Source organism: Rattus norvegicus, chromosome 20, assembly GCF_036323735.1.
Source record: "Rattus norvegicus strain BN/NHsdMcwi chromosome 20, GRCr8, whole genome shotgun sequence".
Taxonomy (NCBI): Eukaryota; Metazoa; Chordata; class Mammalia; order Rodentia; family Muridae; genus Rattus; species Rattus norvegicus.
Genome location: NC_086038.1, coordinates 25742229 through 25756679, shown reverse-complemented (window position 1 = coordinate 25756679; position 14451 = coordinate 25742229). Strand labels below are relative to the sequence as shown.

Here is a 14451-nt window from a genome sequence, read left to right as displayed (position 1 = left end):
TCTCCCTGTGTAGTGGTAGTTGGCCTGAATTCCCTGTATACACCAGGCAGGCCTTGCTAACATGGCTCCAGCGAGCTCCACCACCACTTGCTACAATTGGATACTTTTAAATAACTTCAAGTATCTTTTCATTGTTACGTTTTACTTGGTCTTTCTGGTTTCTTTTGCAGTATAGCTGGTACCTTAAGGAAATAACCTGCCACTAAGTCACTTCCCCACTCATAAATCACCTTGTTTGGGAAAGAATTTTCTATACTAGTTTACATATTTGGAGAATTGGAGTGTGCCTGTGTGGAGGTCAGGTCATGTGGGCACCAGCTCTCTAACTCCACCCCATGTGTTTCAGGGATTGACGGATGGATGGTCATCAGGCTTGGCCACAAGCGCCTATATCCTATCTGTGCCATCTCAATAGCCCGGGTTGATTTTATTTTTTATTTATTTATTTATTTATTTATTTATTTATTTATTTAGGTTTATTTGTTTGATGAGTACATGGTTGCTGTCTTCAGACACACCAGAAGGCCTCAGATTCCATTACAGATGGTTGTGAGCCACCACATGGTTACTGGGAATTGAACTCAGGCCCTCTGGAAGACCAGTCAGTGCTCTTAACTGCTGAGCCATCTCTCCAGCCCTGCTTTTGTTTTGTATCCTAGGCTTTCCTGAAACTTACAATCTACTCCAGATAGTTTTGAACCTGCAAAAACCTTTGAGACATAAGCTCCCATTCCTGAGATTACAGGCAAGAGCCTCCACATCTCTTTATTTTAAGGCAGAAATTGAAGCAATGGCTCAATAGGCAGAAGCACTTAGTCCTTCAGATTATTTTAATATTGTATTAAGTGGAGAGAGTTGAGTTGATATGTATACATTTGGAGGTCAAAAGACAAGTGGGACTTGAACATCCTTGATAACCGCAGAACAAACACACACACTACCTCTTTTTTTTTTTGGGGGGGGGGGGTGTCCAAGAACAAGTTCTTTGTAAAACCTTGCTTGTTACTGGAATACAAAGAGACCAGCCTGCCTCTATTTCCTGGGATTAAAAATGTGTGTGTCACCTCCAGGTACACACACAAACACACACACACACACACACACACACAGGCGCACGCTTCTGAAAGGCAAAAATAGGGGTTCCCACCCACCACCCATCCCAAGTTTAATTATTTGCTAGGAAGGTCCACATGCTTTACTTACAGAAGAAGACACTCAGGCAGAACAGATCCACCAGGCTTCCAAGACCTCTCGTGGCCTACAGCCTTCCCTTGGTCAGTAGCTTCAGAAACTCAGAGAAGATCTTCCTGCTCTACTTTGAGGGGTCTCAACCATCCCCCTCTTTCCAGGAAGTTAGAAGAAAGGTGTGAGGGTTCAAATTCAGTAAATCTGTCTGCTCCTAGCAGACTCTCAGTCCCCAGAGGCTACGGATGCTCCACCCCGAAGCTCTTTAACATAAACTCCCCAGCGATTAACAAGATTGCTCAGAATAACTAAAGATACTCCCTTCACTCAGGAAAACTCCTGCCGCTGCAGGCTGGTCCTAAAGACGTTTTCTTATTCAGGTTCTAAACTGATCCCAAGAGAATGTGTCGGGGGCTGTGACTCCCTCCAAGTGTGCTTCTGTGGCCTGCTCTAAATCCTGAGTTCTAGCCTTGGCTACTTAGCAAGTTTATAGCCAATCATAACCTAACCTGGGTTATGGAGCCATTATCTGTTTAAAAAAAAAAAAATCAGTGAGTGGGAGTTGCTGAGCTGACAGAAGGAGAGTGAGAAGGCTCAGCAGATTCATAGTATCATGCCTCAGTTTCCCTGAAGGCGACCATTAAGATGGAAAAGAGCAAAATATGTAACACTTAATGAATTTTGGGGTCATCCTTGCATAGGGCTCATGCTAACTTTCTTTGTAATTCCAAAGATAACAAGAATATGTGTGTATTTACAACATATGTATGTATATAACAAAATATGTATATACCGACGTGGTGGTATGTGCCTTTATTCCTGGCACTTGGGAGGCAGAAGCAGGAATAGCTCTGTGAGTATCTTGATCTGCAAAGAAAGTTGCAAGCCAGCCAAAGCTACAAAGTGAGAGAAAAGGGGGAACAGAGGGATAGAAGACTAGAACGTGCAAGCTCAGTGCTTGCCTGGCATTCAGGAGGCCAGAGTTTAGACTCAGCTCACCACACATGAAAAGTTGAGAAGGCAGCAAGACACAGTGGCTCACACCTGTAATGCCAGCGGTCAGAAGGCTAACATAGTTCTGCAGTAAATTTGAACTCAGTCTGGTGTAGAAAGCAAGCCTCGTCTCCAATCTCATCGGATAAGGGCTAGTAAGATGGTGCCATGGGTCCAGTTGATAGCAATTAAGCCTGATGAGTCAAGTTCGATTCCCAGAACCCACGCTTAGTGGAGGAAAAGAATCTATTTTCACTCTGAGCCCCACCCCATCCCCCACATCATCAATGTAATGATTTTTGTTTTGTTTTGCTGTGCTTTGTTTTGTTTTTTGAGACAGGGCCTCACCATGTCTTCCTGGATGTCCGGGAGTTTGCTCTGTAGACCAAGCTGACCTCCAACTCAGAGGTCCACCCACCTCTGTCTCCAGAGGACTGGGATTTTTTAAATTAATAAATAAATAAAAGAACTGGTCTTTGGAATGCATGCCTGTGCTTCCAGTATTTGAGGAGATGAAAGGAGAAGGACCAGGAGTTCAAGACCGCCCCTAGCTATAGGGGAGCTTGACCCTAGTCAGGGAGACAAGCAGAGTTTTCAGCAACATCAACAACACGCAAGGCTACGTTTACCGAATAGAAACACACAGGACAATAGGAAGAAGGTGATTTCAGTGTGAACAGCGGAAGGAACTAGAGAGGTGGTTCAGTGGTCAGTGAGGCATTCCTTGCCCCTGAAGTGTTCCCAGCACTTATATGGCAATTCACCATGACTATCCTTAACTCCAAAAAAGGCCATCAAACCTCAGGGTGGGTTTCTACCTTGTTTTCTCCCTTTCTCATCTTACCTGTGTTTCTCCCTACACACTGACAAGCTGCCTTACCAACTGAATTCTTCCCAGGTCTCCTGCCTGTGGTACGGACTGCTTATTAACCTGTACCTTCAAACCACAGTTTCCAGGGCACTTTATTTAAACAGTTTATTGATTATTGTTGTTATTTTTGATACAAAGTATTTTTTTTCTTTTTTTTCGGAGCTGGGGACAGAACCCAGGGCCTTGCACTTGCTAGGCAAGTGCTCTACCACTGAGCTAAATCCCCAACAGGGTTTCTCTGTGTAGCCCTGACTATCTGGAACTCACTCTGTAGACTGACCTTGAACTCAGAAATCCACCTGTCTTCATCTTTGAGTGCTGGGATTAGAGGCATGCACCACCACATCCTACCTTGGTTCTTTTTTTTTTTTTTTTTTTATTTACTATAATTTATTTTATTTAACAATCTAAGAAGTTCGCGGCCATCAGCAGTTCCAGTGCAATTTCAGGTGCAATTGGGAATTCAGGAATTTCAGTGGAGCTGTTAGTATAGCGGACCTTGTAGGTAAAATACATGCACACTTTCGATAGCACATGTGAAGGGATCTCTCTAAAATTGACCTCATTGGTTTCATTCTCCTCAAACTGACCTGGACCACTCAACATGGCCTTTATTGTTCCTGATGTTAATGCATGTTCTCTTTTTACAATAAATTCATGACCATCAGAAGATATTAATTTCACATACATGGCATCAGGGCCTTCACAGCCATCATAGGTTTTCTCCTCTCCATCCATTGTGTTCTTATAAAATTCTATTTGATCCCAGAGGAACTTACTAGTTTCCCCCATGGGTTCCGGGGCACAGGAAGGAATTACTTCCGTCGCGTCACAGCCGCTTTCTGCAACTCTCGGGAGATTGGTACCTGGCGAGGCCGAGAAGCAGTCAGCTAGTAACTTGCGTCCGAAGGAAGTGCTAGCTTGGTTCTTTTTTCTTGAGACAAGGTCTCACTGTGTAGTCCTGGCTGGTTTGGAATTCTCTATGTACAACCAAGATAGCCTCAAACTGAGAGATCCTCCTGCCTCTGCTTCCTGAGAGGACTGGGCAGGATTCAAGGCAAGCCCCACTGTGAACAATTTCTAATCCAGAAATGACTAAGAAAGAACTTCCTCCTTCTGGTCCCTCTCACCTCCTTCCTCATTAATTTCTTCTCTATGCTTCTCAGTTTTCTTGTTCTTTACCTGTATGTTTTCATGTGCTGGGGATTGAACCTAGGACCCTGTACACCCTAGACAACCACTCAAAGATTGAGCTAGCTCCGTGTTGATCTAAAGATCTTTTACAACTTCCAAGTCTATGTGACTTCTTGACTTGTCCCTGTTGTCTATCCATTTAAACTTCAACCTTCGGGTCTGATAAGGTCTCAGCAGGTAAAGGAGCTTGCCGCCAGGACTGACTACTTGTTCCTCCCAGAACCTGAATGGTGGAAGGAGAGAACCAACCCCTGAAAGTTGTCCACTGACATTCACACATGTGTGATAGTAATACAGATGTGTGAGCTCTCACCCACACACATAAACGAATGTGATAAACCTTGACTATAGCCAAGTATGGTGGGACATGTCTTTGATTTCAGTACTCTGGAGGCACAGGCAGACGGATTTCGGAGTCAACCTGGTCTATAGAGAATTCCAGGACAGTCAGACCTGTCTCAATAGATAGATAGATAGATAGATAGATAGATAGATAGATAGATAGATAGATAGATAGATAGATGGGTGGGTGGGTGGGTGGATGGATAGATAGATGATAGATAGATAGATAGATAGATAGATAGATAGATAGATATAAATAAATACAATAAACTTCAACTTTGACAATTTCTCTTGGTTTTTTCTTTTTAGTGCTCATGTATTTATTTCATATGTGTGGCTGTGTTGCCTGCATATATGAATATGTACTGAATGCATGCGTGTTGCCCACAGAGGCCAAAAGAGAGGCTTCAGTCCAATTCCCTGTATCTGGAGCTCCAGATGCTTGTGAGCCACTGACATCTCTCCAGCCCATTGTTTTAACTTGTGTGTGTGCCTGGTGCCCATGGAGGTCAAAAATGGGCATCACATCCTATGGAACACAGTTCTAACTGTGGGTTTTGAGCCACCATGTGGGTGCTGGAATCTAAAACCAGATCCTCTACAAAATTGACTGTGCTCCAAGCCACTTCTTCAGACTATTTTCCTTATTGTTTAGTTTGAACAAGGTCTTGGGTAACCCAAGGTGTCTTTGAACTCACTAGGCAGCTCACAAAGATTTTGGAGTCCTGTACTTCCTGTATCCAACTGCTAAACAATGGAGTGGCTGGTCCGCACCTGCACACCAGCATTCCTCCTTTCCAATACCAATTATGGCTTTCTCAGTTGGCCATCTCCTCTATGGCTAGCATCACAATGCATCTCCAGTCCACTTTCTCTAAAGTGTCCCAGAGGTTGGGTGTGATGGTGTGTACCCTTCATCACCATGACTAAAGGAAGAAGCAGATGAAGTTTAGCATGTTCCAATCTGAAGTAAGAAAAAGAAGGAAGAAACCAAAGTTCAAAGCCAGTGACACATATCCATCCAGTACTCAGGAAATTGAGACAGAATAATCCCAAGTTTGAGGCCAGCCTGAGCTACAGTGCTAGCAACAGACCAGCCACAGTGAGACCCTGTGTCAAAATAAAACTGAACAGTAACAACAGTAAAATCCAAAACATAATGAAAGAGGAACTTGGGGCTGGAGAGATGGCTCAGTGGTTAAGAGAACTAACTGCTCTTCCAGAGGTCCTGAGTTCAATTCCCAGCAACCACATGGTGGCTCACAGCCATCTATAATAGGATCTGATGCCTTCTTCTGGTGTGTCTGAAGACAGCTACAGTGTACTCATATAAACATAATATAATATCTTTGAAAGAAAGAAAGAAAGGAAGAAAGAAAGGAAAGAAAGAAATCAATCTCACTCTAGCTGTGGCTGTCCTAGAACTCGCTCTGTAGACTAGGCTGGCTTTGAACTCTGAGATCTACTTGCCTCTGCATCCTGAGATTAAAGGCGGGTGCCACCACTGCCTGCAGGAATACAAATTTTATGTTCCCTATGCAAATAGGAAGTGATTCAAATTCCAAGAAGAAAATAAATGCAGTCCCTTATTCAGATGGATGAATGAGTCTATTACAGTCCCAAGGTCCCGGAATAAACAAAATCACTAGTAAAGACAAAAGGTGCTGCACAACCAAACTCAGAGACACTCTCTGCACAGGCACAGATCAAAGAAGCTGGGGGAGGGAATTCGTCTTTGATGCCTTAATTTGGCTTCCAGTGAGTAGCCTAGACTTCCAATGATAATTTAGTTAATATCTCTTTTTACCCTTCAGGTGGAGGATTGTTACCTCTCGACTGATTTCCAAAGTCACCACACCCTTGGTTGCCTATTGTCCTTGATGTGGGGAGACAGGAGGAGAGGCAGGGGGGCATCCCCAATGTCTAGTGAATTCATCTGCCAAGGACAGACAGACAGACACACGTACCCTGCCAATTCCCCTTAGACAATCAGGCATCTTCCAAGTTTCAAATTGCTTAAGCTACACAGACCTGTTGTCTAAAAGCAGTTTAAGACTGTCTGTAGATACTCTGGTTTCTCTTCAGGTCGTATAAATCTTCCCCCCCCCCAAAAAAAAAAAAAAAAAGACTGTCTGTAGAAAAGCATTTCTGAGGGATGTAGAGAGGTGGCTCAGCAGTTGAGAGCACCATCTCTTCTTCAAGAGGACCAGGGTTCAATTCCCAGGGCCCAAATGGCAGGTCTTACCTGTCTAGAACTCCAGTTCCAGGGTTTCTGACACCTTATAGCAGAAATGCAGACAAAGCAACAATGAGCAAAGTAAAAATAAATTAGATTTAAAAAATACTTAGAGAAAAATTCGAGCTCTTGGACACATTTTCAAAAATTAACAGTAAATGAGGAAACTGCAAAAATATCCCTCTGTGCACTGCCACCACACCACACCATTTTGTTTGCTCTTTTTTGTTTTTTTGACACAGGGTTTCTCTGTGTAACCCTTGACGATCCATCTCTGTGTTCTGAGGGCTGGGATTAAAGGCGTGCTCCACCATTGCCTTGCGGTGCCCCTTTTCTTTTTTATTTCTTAATAATCATTGTATTAGCCAGGCAGTGGTGGTGCATGCCTTTAATCCAAGCACCTGGGAGGCAGAGGATGTCTGTGAGTTTGAAGCCAGTGTGGACTACAGAGTCCCAGGATAGCCCGGGCTGTGACACAAGGAAACCCTGACGATAGATAGATAGATAGATAGATAGATAGATAGATAGATAGATAGATGATAGAAAATAGAAGATAGATAGACATGATAAGATTTTTATGTTCTATATGCTCTTTCAATTATACCCTGACTCTAAGGATTATAAGGAATATCTGTAATATGGTTTTTTAAGTGTTTTTGAGACAGAGTCTCTCTATGCAGCCCAGGCTGGCCTTGAACTCACATCCACCTGCCTCTGCCTCCCAAGTGCTGGGATTAAAGACATGCAAGACCACTGCCTGGCTTCCAATGTCAGTTTTGTTTTGTTTTTTTGAGATTTATTTATTATGTATACAATGTTCTGCCTGCATGTGCATCTGCAGGCCAGAAGAGGGTACAGGATCCCATTACAGATGGTTGTGAGCCACCATGTGGTTTCTAGGAATTGAACTCAGGACCTCTGGAAGAGCAACCAGTGCTCTTAACCTTTCAGCCATCTCTCCAGCCCCTGTTGTCAGTTTTTATAGAAGCAGGCGCCCCTATAATAAATGAATCAAAATAGCCAGTTCCGCTTATCGAAGTGAGGAAAAGAATTATTTATATATTGATGAATAGCTGGATAATGAATCCCACCTACAACTTTAGATGAGCCACCAAGAAAATAAATAAATTGAGTGGTGGTGGCACACGCCTTTAATCCTGGCACTTGGGAAGCAGAGGCAAGTGGGTCTCTGAGTTCAAGGCCAGCCTAGTATACTAAGTGAATTCCAGGTCAGCCAGGGCTACACAAAGAAACCTTGTCTCAGAAAACAAAGTATCTGCCCGTAGAATGGCCCTGAGAAGGCTGTACCATTTGGGGGTTTGTTTGTTTGTTTTTTAACATTTACTCATTTTCTGTATGAGTACACTGTTGCTGTATTCAAACACACCAGACGAGGGCATCAGATTCCATTACAAATGGCTGCGGGCCACCATGTAGTTGCTGGGAAGTGAACTCAAGACTTCTGGAAGAGCAGTCAGTGTTCTTAACTTTTCAGCCATCTCTCCAGCCCCAGACTGTACAATTTTTATAATCACAAATTCAGTTCACATGAGAAAAATCCCATATTTTTGCCTGCTTCATGGTGATTTCCTATCCTTTCATACTAATCTGTAAATGAAATCTGAAAACCCATTGAGTTCTGGTAGCACTTAAAACTTAGCATCTAAAATCTTAAAAATAGGTTGTCTGAGGCCAGCTGGGTCTACAGAGTCAGTTTTAGGACAGCCAAGGCTATACAGAGAAACCCTGTCTTGAAAAACCAAACCAAAAAATAAAATTTTAAGTGATTATTTAGATAATGATTATAGATTCTGAGTAATATGCTAATGCAATGCGCCAATGTTATCATTGCCAAACAGCTCATGTTTTATTTAATGGCACAGTAATTTTTTTTTTCTTTTTTCTTTTTTTCGGAGCTGGGGACCGAACCCAGGGCCTTGCGCTTGCTAGGCAAGCACTCTACCACTGAGCTAAATCCCCAACCCCCAGCACAGTAATTTCTAAGGACCTGTCTTTCCCATCATTAACTCTGTAAGGTTTGCAAATAAGGAGTCTACTTCATCCATGCTTTCAAGATGTATGGGGCAAAATTCTCTCTCTCTCTCTCTCTCTCTCTCTCTCTCTCTCTCTCTCTCTCTCTCTCTCTCTCTCTGTCTCTCTTGCTTGATTAATAGTTTCATTTTTCTTTTCTTTACTTAAGTGGCCAGGTGAACTGAAACTCAAAATCCATCTTTAAACAGCATAGGTTTCTAAAGCAGTTGATCTTGCTCTGTGTTTGTAGGTCTCCACATTTCTATATAACTTTAGAAAGTCCTTAACATTTCCTGCGTCTGGGGCCTAATCATTCTTGGCAATCTTCATTGGCATTATCAAAAAAACAAAACAAAACAAATAAAAAACAACTGTTTTTCTAGGTTGTGGTCGTTCACGCCTTTGATCTCAGCGCTAGGGAAACAGAGGCCTGCAGATCTCTGTGAGTTTGAAGCCAGCCTGAAATACAGAGCTAGTTCCAGGACAGCCAGGATTATGAAAAGAAACCCTGTCTGGGAGGGGGAGGGAACAAAACAAAAACAAAATAACAGCAACAAAATAACCAACTGTCTGAGACATGGTGGCACATACCTTTAATCGCAGAACTGGGAGACAGAGGCTAGAGGATCTGAGTTTTGAGATCAAACTGGAAGGAGCAAGTCCCAAGAACTCTGTGCTGGGATCAAAGTCACTCTCTACCACTGCCCCGTGCTCTTCCTTTCTTTAAATAGTGCAAAAGCTGGACATAAGGCAAATCCTTCCCTGGCTTCTGCCCATTGCTCACTTATCTCCTTCTATGGGATCCTCACTCCTCATCCTGGAGCCAGCTTCTGGTCCCTGATTTGTGTGGACACTTGAACCACTCCAGTTGGCTGCGTGAACCTCTGAGAGTGGAGCCTAAATATGAGGTGTACTAAAATCTCAGGCATTAGCCACCTTTATTCAGAGCATCAGACAATTTATATTCTGAGGTAATTCTGAGTGTTCTTAGGTTAGGTCACATGACTTTAGGCTGTGTCACAAGGACAACTCTGGCTTGGAAACTCTTGTTCTGAATCATAGCTAAAGTAAAGTAACCGAACTCCTGTTTACTACACCAAAGAGAGGCATGAAAGCACATTCGAAGAACAGTCCATGTTATGGAGGAACAGAAGTAACAAAGGTCTGAAAGACCCCAGCTTAGCAGCAGTAACGCCATTTTGTAAGGCTGTACTTAAGATGACTGGTTCAGGGAAAGGTTAGAACACTGAGTACACAGCGGCTGTCAAGCAAGATATGTTTGGTTAAAGGCCTGGCAACAGGACGACTTCGGTTGAGCACCTGACAATGAAAAAAAGCCCCAGGAGAGGTCCCACACCCTGGTGGGGGGCCGAGTCAGCCGTTATGTTTCTGGAAGGTAGCTAGGAAACTTGCCCCCGGGCTAAACCCTTGCCATATTAGAATCCACCAATTATATCCCTGTAACCATGCATCTGCTTCTGTATGTTTGTTTCTGCTCCCCAAAATCCTATAAAAGCCCATCCTTGGTTCCGTGGGGCGCGCCAGTCCCCCGAGTGACTGAAGCGCCCGCAGGTGCCTGTGCCTGTGTATCCCGACAATAAACCAAATCCTCTTGCTGATTGCATCCTGTGGTGTCTCGGTCTGGTCTTTAGAGTTGGAGGGTCTCCATCCCGAGGGAAAGTTCTCCCTGAAAGCTTTTCATTTGGTGCGTTGGCCGGGAAAGGAGATCCTCCACCCAGGGACCACCGACCACCCACTGGGAGGTAAGCCGGCCGGCGTCTGTCTGTCTGTCTGATTTTGTCTCGTTCTGCCTTATTCTGTCTGTTCTGTGAGCGCTCAGCCAGGTCTGTTCTGTGAGCGCTCAGCCAGGTCTGTTCTGTGAGCGCTCAGCCAGGTTGTTTGGAATTTGGGCGGGACGAAGAAAGAGCTGACGAGCTCGGACTTCTCGCCCCGCAGCCCTGGAAGACGTTCCAAGGGTGTTAGGGGCCCGACTTTTCGGGGCCCAATCTGGGAGAGGAGAAAGATCCGGACTAACGGCACCTCTGTCTGTAGTTTTGGCTTTCAGAGGGCACCGGACCTTTGCCACCTCCATCTGACTTTTTGCTTTCAGTTTGGTACCAAAGCCGTGCAGCACGCCTGTCTGTTGTTTGTTTGACTGTTGGTGTTGTTTGTTTTCTCTGTGTTCTAATCTTCCTTAGAACTAACATGGGACAGTCCCTAACAACGCCCCTAAGTCTCACTCTTGATCATTAGAAAGACGTCCACGACCGGGCACACAACCAGTCCGTCGAGGTTAAAAAAAAAAAAGGAAAAGGACAGACTCTCTACACATCCGAGTGGCCCACTTTCGGAGCAGGATGGCCAGTAAATGGCACATTTAATAAGATCATTATTTTACAGGTTAAAGATCGGGTCGTCCACGGACATCCTGACCAGGTTTCTTATATTATCACTTGAGAGAGTCTCGCCTTAACCCCCCCCCCCCGGGCAGAACCCTTCGTGAACCCGAATTGGCCTCCCCTCAACCCCCAGCCTGTCCCCTCGGCCCCGCCCGGTCCGCCGGCCACGTCTTCCTCTCTCTACCTTTGTGAAATCAGAGCCTTCTAAGAAACCTGTCCTCCCGGCAGACCCAAACTCCCCTCTCATAGATCTTCTCTCTGACAGGCCCGGCTAAAACGGAGGAGGCAGAGCCGCCGGCCAGATCAGTTGCCGGGCCACAGTCTGATAAGGGTTTCTCCCCTGTCGCAGAGAGATTGCGCAATAAGCGCGAGGTGATGCCAGATTCAACCTCCCAGGCTTTCCCACTTAGACAGGGAACCGGTGGCCAGACCCAATACTGGCCGTTTTCAGCAGCTGACATTTACAATTGAAAACAACACAACCCTTCTTTCTCCAAAGATCCGGTGGCACTCACCGACCTAATAGAATCTGTTTTACTTACCCACCAGCCTACTTGGGATGACTGCCAACAGCTCTTACAGGCCCTCTTAACCTCAGAAAAAAAACAAAAAGTGTTCCTAGAGGCCAGAAAGCATGTTCTGGGAGATGATGGGCGTCCCACCCAGCTGCCTGAAAAAATTGATGCTGCATTCCCACTTAAGAGACCAAACTGGGATTTTAATACAGCTGAAGGTAAGGGACACTTACGCCTTTATCGCCAGTTGCTTCTAGCGGGTCTCCGAGGGGCTATACGACGCCCTACTAATTTGGCTCAGGTAAAACAGGTATTACAGGAAGCAGGGGAAACTCCCTCCGCCTTTCTAGAGAGACTTAAGGAGGCCTACCGTATATACACTCCCTATGACCCAGATGACCCAGGACAAATGACGAGTGTCTCTATGTCCTTCATCTGGCAGGCTGCTCCAGATATCAGGACTAAGTTACAGAGGTTAGAAAATTTACAGGGCTATACATTACAAGATTTACTTAAAGAAGCTGAAAAGATTTTTAATAAGAGAGAGAATTGAGTCGAATCTTGGCCGCCGTAGTTCAGGGCCAAGAAAGGAAGGGAGATAGGGGGGAGCTCGAAAGGGGCTGAAGCTGGATAAAGATCAATGTGCCTATTACAAAGAGAAAGGGCACTGGGCCAGAGAGTGCCCCAAGAAGCCTGGCGGACCCCGAAAGCCTCGACCACGAACCTCCCTCTTGGCTCTAGATAAAGATTAGGGAGGTCAGGGCCAGGAGCCCCCCCCTGAGCCCAGGGTAACGCTTAAAGTTGGGGGGCAGCCGGTTGCTTTCCTGATAGACACAGGAGCCCAGCATTCAGTCCTCACTCAAGCTTCAGGACAACTCAGCGACCGGACGGCCTGGGTACAAGGAGCTACTGGTGAGAAACAATACCGATGGACTACGGACCGCCGGGTTCAGCTGGTTACTGGTAAGGTGACCCATTCCTTCTTACATGTTCCGGACTGCCCGTACCCTCTGCTGGGCCGTGACCTGCTCACCAAACTAAAAGCACAAATTCATTTTGAGGAAGGAGGGGCCCAAATAACTGGCCCCCACGGAACTCCCCTTCAAGTTCTAACCCTATGAACCGGGACAGGACACTGGCTTGGACAGAGACTGGTGGGATGGGGTTGGCGCTCCAACAGCCCCCCTTAATTACAACTCCAGTCTCCATAAAACAATACCCCCTGTCACATGAAGCTTATCAAGGTATAAGGCCTCACATTACGAGGCTTCTGGATCAAGGCATCCTAGTCCCCTGCCGGTCGCCTTGAAATACGCCTCTTCTGCCTGTTAAGAAACCCGACACTAGAGATTATAGGCCAGTACAAGACTTGAGAGAGGTCAACAAGAGGATAGAAGATATTCATCCCACTGTTCCAAACCCTTACAATTTGCTCAGTAACTGTTCATCGATGAGAAACAGGGATATGCTAAAGGGTCCTAACACAAAGGTTGGGACCCTAGAAACGCCCTGTGGCCTACCTGTCTAAGAAATTGGACCCTGTGGCCTCCGGCTGGCCACCGTGCCTAAGGATGGTGGCTGCTATTGCTGTCCTGATCAAGGATGCTAGAAAATTGACTTTGGGACAGCCACTCACCATCCTAACACCCCACACAGTGGAGGCCTTGGTAAAGCAGCCCCCAGACCGCTGGCTCTCTAATTCCCACATGACCCACTACCAAGCCTTGTTACTGGATGCAGAACAGGTTCAGTTTGGGCCCGTAGTCGCCCTCAATCCTGCCACCTTGCTTCCCCTACCAGAGGAGGCAGAACAGCATGACTGCCTACAAATCCTCACAGAAGTACATAGAACCAGGCCGGACCTATCGGACCAGCCTCTTCAGAATGCTGACCACACATGGTACACGGATGACAACAGCTTCTTGGCAGAGGGAGAGCAAAAAGGCTGGAGCTGCGGTCACTAGGGAGGACAAAGTGATTTGGGCGAAAGCCCTGCCTGCTGGTACCTCCACACAACGGGCTGAACTCATCGCCTTGACTCAGGCGTTCAAGATGACAAAAGGTAAGAGGCTAAATATATATACAGACAGCCGTTATGCCTTTGCCATGGCACACATCCACGGGGAGATCTACCGGAGGCGGGGGCTGCTCACATCTGAGGGTAAAGATATGGCTAAAATTCTGGCCCTCTTAGAAGCCCTATTCTTGCCCAAAAGACTGAGTATTATACATTGTCCAGGACACCAGAAAGGGCACAACCCAGAGGCACGAGGAAACCTGCTGGCCGATGCCACGGCGCGAGAAGCAGCCATGAACAAACAAATCTTGCCCTTAAATAGCCCAGACCAACCCACGCCCCCACCAGTAGGACAAACCAGTTGGGTTTATGCCCATGAGGACATAGAGCTCCTAGAAAAAATGGGGGCCATCTACCACCCTCAACTAAAACAGTGGGTCTACAAAGGACTTTTAAATTGATCTCCTTTTTACATAAATTAACCCATTTGGGGTTTAAGAAGATGAAAACCTTACTAGATCGGGAAGAGATAAATCTGTGTTTTTTTTTTTTTTAATTGGGACAAAGCGATACAAAAGGTGACTGAGAGTTACAAAGCGTGCGCTCAGGTTAACCTGGGAAGGACCATGATTGGACAAGGAGTTCATCCTAGGGGACACCGTCCCGAC

General features: G+C 45.6%; 1 non-coding gene and 1 pseudogene across 1 annotated transcript; both read right to left on the bottom strand.

Moving 5' to 3' along the window:
• Nucleotides 1-1841: 1841 nt before the first annotated feature.
• Nucleotides 1842-1950, bottom strand: LOC120099054 (U6 spliceosomal RNA). The gene has a single exon (XR_005497876.1). It is a non-coding gene; the product is annotated as a U6 spliceosomal RNA (small nuclear RNA).
• On the bottom strand, nt 3429-3836 carry Eloc-ps4 (elongin C, pseduogene 4; annotated as a pseudogene).